The sequence below is a fragment of the Aricia agestis genome, chromosome 3 (assembly GCF_905147365.1).
Source record: "Aricia agestis chromosome 3, ilAriAges1.1, whole genome shotgun sequence".
NCBI lineage: Eukaryota > Metazoa > Arthropoda > Insecta > Lepidoptera > Lycaenidae > Aricia > Aricia agestis.
Window position 1 is genome coordinate 10,290,158 of NC_056408.1, and position 9,474 is coordinate 10,299,631.

At 33.6% G+C, this 9,474-nt stretch overlaps 1 protein-coding gene across 1 annotated transcript in view; it reads left to right on the forward strand.

Annotated features, from left to right (window-relative positions):
* The window catches only part of LOC121740593 (homeobox protein abdominal-A homolog), a 57,214-nt gene extending 47,993 nt beyond the window's left edge, over positions 1 to 9,221 (forward strand). Inside the window, exon 4 of the transcript XR_006037654.1 lies at positions 9,211 to 9,221. The gene's annotated coding sequence lies outside the window, so the exon portion shown is untranslated. The remainder of the gene's footprint in view (positions 1 to 9,210) is intronic.
* The last annotated feature ends 253 nt before the right edge of the window (positions 9,222 to 9,474 follow it).

The following is a 9,474-nucleotide window of genomic DNA, read 5'->3' on the forward strand; positions in this document are numbered from 1 at the left end:
CATATTAATGATGCCGACAAAATGGTATAGGTATGTATAAGATCTTTAGAACACATCGATCCGGGATGTTTTTTTTTTTCGCGTCAACCCCACGCTGTGGGGTGTTGTTGGATAGGTTATTAAAAATATTAAGAGGAGTCCACACCGCCCTTTTTTCCATACAAACGTTGTCCCCTGTTTCCTCCCTGGATAATGCTAGTAGAGTTATAATTTTTTTCCTGAATATCTACGGCCACTAATACAATGTCCCTATGTTTTCTTTTTTTTCATAATTTAATTATTAAATAAGATATGAACGTTCAAAAACCCAAAAAAATGGCCAGATTTTCCGCTGTGTTCAAACGTCCAGAAAACAGATTTGGCTAGATTATACAAAAAAAAGCAAAACATAGGAACACAGCTGCATAGCATGAAAAAACTACTTAAATCGGTTAAGTTTTGGAGAAACTTAACCGATTTAAGTAGTTCTAGCCCCTGGTGTATCCTCTTAAGAGGATACACCAGGGGCTAGAGAAATGAAAAAAAAGCACGTGTAATATCTATAGCTGTCTCCCTTACCTCAAGCCTATACCGCAGAACGCGATAGAGACAACTGCAGAAAATCCAGAAAATCAACGATTCGTTGTCCCCTGATTCCTTCTCCAAAACTTAACCGATTTAAGTACTTTTTTCATTAAAGATTAAAAAAAGGCTTGAGCTGTGTTCCTATGTTTTGCTTTTTTTGTATAATCTAGCCAAATCTGTTTTCTGGACGTTTGAACACAGCGGAAAATCTGGCCATTTTTTTGGGTTTTTGAACGATCATATCTTATTTAATAATTAAATTATGAAAAAAAGAAAACATAGAGACATCGTATTAGTGGTCGTAGATATTCAGGAAAAAAATTATAACTCTACTAGCACTATCCAGGGAGGAAACAGGGGACAACGTTTGTATGGAAAAAAGGGCGGTGTGGACTCCTCTTAAGGTATTCAAAGATAATTTTCCGACTTAGGGATTCATTTGTGAAATATGAAGTTTTAAAGTGGAAAAAATCGTTAGACTCCAGTGTCTCCCCCTTCTACCAGCTAAACGGTTGCTTCTGGAATTGTGAAAAAAATCACGAGAGTAGGAAATATGCTGAATTTAAAAGGAAAAATTGAGTAATAGTCGATTAACTAAAAAAAATGTATTCGGAGAAGTATAAGGGAACTCTTTTCGTTCAAATTCCTTTAAACGTAACGTAACGTTATAAATGTACATTCTTTAACCATTAAAAATATCAAAAACTAGCGGTACTACGGAACCCTATATATTGCGCATGGCCCGCACGCACTTGGCCGGGTTTATTAATTTGACAGCAGACTTCAACCATAAACAAAGGAGTATTATAATTCGGGTGTATAACTGTATAGGCTAGTCAGTCAAAACATAATAGTGTGGGCGTTGTAGTGTGTGTAATGTTTTATTTATTAAAATAATGTATGATAAAAGCATAATTTTAAAACAATATTAGCTCAATGCACTCCTTTTCCATATAAACTACAACTGTGTGCATGCTAGGAGCATTTCCGGAGCGTTTCCGAATTTTTCGTAAAAAGGGTTCCAAAGTTTTTCGCTCGCGTAATAATATACATATATCTAAGATATATTATATAGATATGTATAGATTTACTTTGTTTGTCAAATCCTGAGTCCTGATACAGGACTTGACTTGGATTTGACAACCAAATGTGAAATCAATTTATCTTTATATTATACTAATAACCCCATATTATAATAATATATAAGCAACAGTCTTCGAATTTTGGTAGAAATACATGAAAATATTTTATATATAATATTATTATTTACGGTAAAATTTTAATTCGTTCTATTAACTACTACCTAATTATTTATTAAAGACACGAAACTTTATTGTACATACGTAGTTGCATAACAAAGTTATTGGAAGATTTCCTGATTATGTCTTGTTTATTTTTTGTAACGGAAGCATGACACAAAAACAATTTTATGATTTAGAAGACTGATGACATAATTAAATCTCTGTTTTATGGCCATTAACGAATTATAAAATTGCTATAAAAATTAATAATAAACAAATCACCGTCATAAATGAACATAAAAACAAGCAATAGAATAAATAACTAAAAATATAAATTATTTATGCAACGTAGCCATAAAATTTCGTCATGTGGAAATGGTGGTGATAATTTTTGGATGTTTTATTGGGTTCCTAGAAAATAACTTAATTGGTAATGTTTTTAAAGAACGTTTAAATTACTTTAATTAAAAAAGTACAACGTAAATTCTGGCCTACAAATTCTGTATAATTTGGCTGTACCGATATCAATTTTTCTCAGCAATGAGTAAAGCTAAGAAATTAAAGTTCATTGTCAGTATTCATCATGTCTTTGTCTTTGATTTATCCATAGCATAACACGATTGGTCAACTTTTATAACACAGAATAATCAATCAAAAATACCTCTGTAAAAAAAGGGATTCCTATTTTGCCAACTGAGGAGAGTGATTTAAGCTTCCAAAATTTAAATATAAATTGGTTCAAGCATACACTTTAATTTGTCCATAGCCTATAATATGAAATGTATTTATGGTTTTTAAATTACGTGACAAAAACTTTTTTGCTGCTCCATTGCTGCTTTTCTACTCTAAACAAGCAATATAAAACATATCCAACACGGTTTTTTACTTTAACGCGGCGTCACCTTACAGTTTAAAAATTACTTTAAATGCGTTTGATAAGGTGCCACGTATTTTAAAATTACGTACCACGTAGTTTAAGGACTAATTTTAAAGCTAATTAATAAACGTCCTATCAGATTTTTACTGAAGATTAATACTTTTCGTTACTGTAATCTATAAACATTTAAAAATAGTTACATACAACAATTGTCAATTACTTTTGCCTTTTAGTAGCTACAAAATAAATTATTTCCAGAGTCCTGACTGAACAATGAACACACGAATAACTACGTCTGCAATTCATAAATTTAATGTCACATTATTTTCCCGTCCGAAAGGGCAACAAATCAAAAACACAATCAAAATTATTTTTGAGTCACAATAATTTTGAGCTCCCCAAAGTACACGTTTTTGTGACCACTTACAAGATGCTATTTAAAAACAATAATACCGACCGTTACTAAAGTTCACACTGTCGGCAGCTCATCCTACGACCATATTTTATAAAAGAGCCGAAAAAACCCATCGCCCTATTAGTTTAATGCCCCTAAATACCAATAACGTTTGTCGGATCCCCGCCAAAAACAAACCATGAGTTATATCCATAATGTAATGTATTCTACCATTCCGCCATTTTCCATTCTCTACAGACATCGGAGCTGTCAAATAAATTCCCGACCTACGGAATTCACAATAGGTGGGATCGTTTCACTTTAAACTCAGAATCCCGTGCCAGCGCTCGTCCTTTTTCAGCTCCGAACATTGAAAATGCCACTCGTCGTTCAGCCGATTTTGATCCTTCCGGGATTTTGGTACCGACCTTTCGCCTTTTTTGCTTTATAGTTTTTGTTAACATTTTTTTCGAGTACCCCTATCTTTGACATTATCTTTAAGATGGTTGATATCTCATGGTGCTATCGCAACAAATTATAACGACACTTTAAAATAACTTTAAGATGGCTTCTATAGCCAAAACAAATAATAACTTTTAATACATCTCTACGATGTATTAAAAGTTATTATTTGTTTTGACTATAGCGGTACAGTTCTAATTGTACCGCTAGTCCGCTGCTAAGGAACTCTAAGTATTACCATAGAGTAATAATTACGTAGAGTGATTAAAAGGGTCACAAGAACAATAATTAATAAACATATACGTTTGCTTCACAAAACAAATAATTTTTAACAATTTTAATTTAATTATGTATCTATACATCTACATAAAGTTTAATTCACGCTTAATCCATACTATCCATACTTATATTATAAATGCGAAAGTGTCTCTGTCTGTCTGTCTGTTACCTCTTCACGCCCAAACCGCTGAACCGATTTTGCTGAAATTTGGTATGGAGATACTTTGAGTCCCGAGAAAGGACATTGGATACTTTTTATCCCGGAAAAATATACAGTTGCAGGCATCATCTAGTATTACAATAAAAGTAGGAATAATGAGAAAAGCTCAAAACGTTTTCTACTCCTTTCTATCCATCTATCACTGTTCAATAAAATCAGATTCAGTTAAAAACTCAAGAACTATACTTAGCGTAAAATAAAGAGAACAAGTAGAACAATAAATAAAGTCTGACATCGTTCGTGACCTACGCAGGGAATAAATCTCAGTTATTAGGGTACATAAAATATTTTTTATCTCCAATAAAAATTAGCATTTTCACAGAAGCATAAATAGTGAAGTGCAATGAAATGAACAATGTAAGCTGAACGTAATATTTCATCGCTCACGGACTATGGCGAACGTGTTTCTTTTCTAACAATGAAACGGCTGTATTTTTTCCCTTTAAGCATTGCTAGTAAGAGTTGCTTTAAAGCCAATTTATAACCCTTACGGCTAAGTAAAGGGTACATAGTTTTAACTTTTAGCACCTATACCGATAAACCTATAATTGATCTAAATTCTAAGCTACTAACATTCCTCTAGTAACTTTTTAAAGAACGTATAGTTGCTACTGAATATTGAAACGTACTTTTTGATTGACGTCGGCCATTGACTTATTGCTACTCGTTTCTTACACTTGCGGACGAATACTTAGCTATTTCGTTTCTATAGGAGCGTCCAGGATATTGTAATGACAAGATTGTCCTATCTTCAATATATCCTTTAAATTCCACGGGTTCTGTGACTGGGCTGTATGCACAAAGATATATTAGAACTTATCGATCTTTTCAGGACATCCCACGGAATCCATAACAATTAGCAAGGCAGACAGTGCGAGAAACCTCCCCTGTGCGCCATTAAGCTGCAACAGTTCCGGACCAATTTTACGGTCTAACGCTTTCTGATCCCTGCACTGACTGTTCTCGATTCTAGCTGTGTACTTTCGGATAAAACAAAAGGATATCATTTGAAATTATAGACGAATTCGAAGGAGATTTTCACCATAGAGCATACAGATAAGTTTAATGTTATGTAAGTATTAGGATCATTTATAATGAAAAAATGAATTCAATTTTATTACGGAAAGAAAACGGCTGAACCGATTTGACTCAATTTTAGTTTTGAAATATTCGTGAAAGTTCAGGGATTATAAAAGGAGGAAAGAATTACATATCTTGCACAGTGCACTGCTGCAATGTACCTTATTGATGTTCAAAATATATTTTTCTCACCTCCGGGCGGAAACCGTCAACTTTCTTCCCGTTACGCTTACCGATGTTGCCGTTTTCCGCCTCCGTCGATGAGAAAAATAGTATACGCATTACGCACCATGGGCAGTAAATAAGAAAGTGTGGCGGATTTACCAATAGGCTAAGTAGGCTGGAGCCTAGGGCGGCAGATTTAGAGGGGCGGCAAATTTAGCTCCATTTTTTATCTTACAGAAATAAAAACAAACCCACCACATCCCACAAACATTTCTTGTAAAATATTACCGAGACGACCACATAAGGTTTATCTTGAGAAAAAGATATGAGATTTCATGTAGAGCCAAGCTTCTGAATCTACACGGCCTAACTCTACTGACCCTAACTTAAACAAATTCTACATACCAGGAAATATGTACTATCAGAGAAGTTGATTCCTATGCAAATCGGGGACCTAAGTAGTTTGGTTGCGTTACGTCAAACCCAGCTGACAGATCACAATTAACATTGAATTGACATAGGTATTCGACCAAATAACGTTGGTCTGTCAATTGCATAGGAATCAAATTCCTCGATGGTACATTGGCTTCGCCGTTTAGCTACCGCACAAGGTGAAACCTTGTGTGGTCGTCTCAGCAAAAATTTTCAAAAAATGTTTTTGGTGGGATATGATTGTGAACTAAACTAACGTATTGAATTTCAAAGGTCAGTTATAGGGGCGGCAAAAAATTGAATACCCTACAGGCGGCAAATTTGTAAATCCGCCACTGAGAAAGCCTCAGATCGCATTACATGTGATCTGAGACATTTCTTATTTTCCTGCCCTAGGTGCGGAATGTACTAATACAGCATTAAGCAATAAATATAACTAATCACTGAATTGCTTTAGAGCAACTTAAAACTGTAAGGCTAATGTATAATATCATTATTATTATGCTTATATACTAATTACTAATTAAGAAATTATAAAAAGCTGTTAAGAACAATAAAATTTTAAGTAATTTATCATACAATAAAAAAAATCATATTCTTACATTAATATTATGTAAATTTAATGCATTTAATGCCATTTAGTTATATTTTAATTTTTAAGCAACGCCTGATATTCTTTTATAGCATTTTTATTGGATAACGTAATTAACATAAAAATTTAGTGCCTTTTTACCTTAAGTACCTATTATCTTTTGTTTCATAACTTAATAATGCCTAGTTCACATAGGGCAAGTGGCAAGGCAATTTAGTCTAGTGGCAAGTAACAAATAGATCTAGTAGGTATAGTCGCAGATACATGTCTTGCATAGCTAGAGCTACACTGGCCGATAATCAAAATTTATGCAGGCGTTAAAGTGATGGAATGACAAAATTCAAAGAGCGAGAATTTTAGCTCCAAAATACCACTGCACAGGTGACAGGTGTATACTGTATAACTATGTAGCTGCCGCACTTTTTAGTCTACCTTGTCCAGAATTTTTACTAGCATGATGTGAGCTGAGCTTAAGCTGCTAGATCGGGTATAGTGGCGGCATTCAGTAGCGGGAATTTTAGGTCCAAATACTATTGTAAACTAGCTGCTAGACTTTTAAGACTAGTCTAGTATTTTACTAGAATGATGTGAGCTGGGCTTAAGAGCTAGATCGGGTATAGTGGTACGGCAATCAGTAGCGAAAGCCTTTGCTCCAAAATGTATGTACGACTGTAAACTAGCTGCTAGACTTTTTAGACTAGTCTAGTATTTATACTAGCACGATGTGAGCTGGGCTTAAGAGCTAGATTGGGTATGGCGACGGCGATCCGCAGTCAAGCTATCCGGGTACGACAAACTCCTTTTATTTTATTTCGGTTTGTTTCTATTCAATCGACGGAATTGTTTCCAGTCCAAAGTTTTGAACTGATTATTATCCGTATCCATGGCTGGGGAAGGTGAAATGCGAGTTTGCATTTCCATTTTGATGCTTTGTTTGTTCAATTGTTAATGGCATCAAATCTTTTGAAAAATATAATTTGAGATCGAAAAGAGGTATCCTTTTAATTTTATGATTTCTATGCATTATCATGCCAAGCATTTAGCTAACATTAAAAAACTGATGCTTTCGGAAAAAATAGTACCGGCTGCTTAAGACGCTCCCCCTACCGAGATGTCGTAATTTACCGTTTTTAGAGCCTTATTAACTCATAATTGGAAAGCTACAAAATTATAATAAAAATACAGCAATAATCTGCAGTATATGAACGCTCCTTTCATAGTTATTAATTTCCTGTTTTTGTTTTTTATACTCATGATATCAGCTTCCAAAGTAATACCAATTTATTTAAATTCAAGCATACATTCAGTATCTCCCTAGTATTTACAAATTACGGTTATTTGAAACACACGCCAATAGATCGACAATTTCATTAACTACATGCTGGACGTTTGAATTTTTTTAGGTCAAGTTTGAACTAAGAAATAAGATTTTGGCGCGATCTCGGTAACGTGGCAAATGTATGGTTGCTTGTTATACTACTTATTATCTATTCTGTGGTATGGTCAAGGTCGTTTGCTCAGGGGATGGCCTTAACAACTTGGCGATGACATTTTTATCAAGTAACTACAGGATGTAACAAAACTAAGTGATAATACTTCAGGTTGTGTATGTGTCCCCAGTATTGATTTCACTGTGAAAGTAGCAGCGCTGTAGCTAGAGCAACTTTTTTTTAACTTTTGTATGGGAAAATTCATGACGCTCAAACGCTTGCCCATACAAATCACGAAAAATTTTGCTATATAATTACTCATGTTGTAAGTTTGGAATATTATATAAAAAGTAGATGTAATAAAGTATACACTAGTTCAATATAACATTCCACTTTAAAAATAGGTTTCAAAACACTTATTGCATAAACGTTTAAGTGCAGCTTAAATATCGCAAGTTTAAATACTAAAAGCGCCTCTTACCTCTAAGGTACGCCAAGGAAGGTCATACATGAAAGTATCCATTGAGACTTGAGTATTATGAAGTTTACGACTCTACAATAGAACCACCTTAAGGCCCAGTAGTCCCTAAAATAAGCAGGTCGATGTCTGTCAGTACGAATATCGACGTAAAGGACATTAAAATAACATTCATATCAGCGCGCCTTGTACAGTGGCGGTTACGCGCTCGCCGCGTACCTTGATAATAGGAAATAGGAGAAAAAACCTTTTGTTTTTAGTATTACACAAATCAAATATATCAAATCGTTTAGGTTAGATTACGATAAATGTACTACATTTTTTGTTTTTACTAGAAAGTGTGTAATTTAGCCATAAAATGATTTAATTATGAAAAACAGCGTTTAGCAGTCATCTTTGAGATTTTTTTCTATCGAGCAGAATTTTTCAAATTGTGTACTGATATACCTTTGCGTTCAGAAAATTTTCTCAATTTAAAACGGTACTTTTTTATACTTAAATAATGACAATTTCTTTACAAAAAACATTATATAAAGAACTCATTTTACGTAGTTGCAACAACCACAGCGCCTTAACAACGCTGTGATTACTTGCTATTAAAGTTTTAGCAATTTCCAAACGTTAAAAGTTATAGGTGGTTTTGAGTAAAATATTTTAAGAACTGACTCTAACAAGAGAAAATAGAAACGTATATGGCGTGAGGGGTGTTTTTCTTGGTCAAAATTAAATTTTTGTTTCTTTTTTATTTAACTTTATAATTTAAAACTACTTACCTAGTTATTATACGTATCATAATTACTACGAGTAGATACTCATTAAACACTACAACATTTTGTTTAGGGTTTCAGTAGTGCAGTAGACAAAAAGCCTAGACCTAGAATAAAATAAAAATTATAAAAAGATACCAGCCTCATCACAGTTGGGAAATTTTCAAACGAGAATCTTTTCTAGAATTTTCCAAAGTGTGCAAGTAATGAACAAAACACTAGACGGAAGACAATTAAAACATGCTCAGCGTAAGAAAAGGATACTATTTCTAAGCAAATTAATTGAAAAAATATTAGTTTCTAGTCTATAAGAATAAAAAAAACATGAATTGTATTGATTGCAAAAAGTTTTTGTAGAGCATTAAAATAGTCACATGATAGGTATTTACTTCTCTTATAAAAGTTTAAGATTATTGTACTTATTTTAAACTAGATGACGCCAAAATTCGTTTATCGCGCGGGAACCGTACATTTTTCCGGGATAAAAAGTATC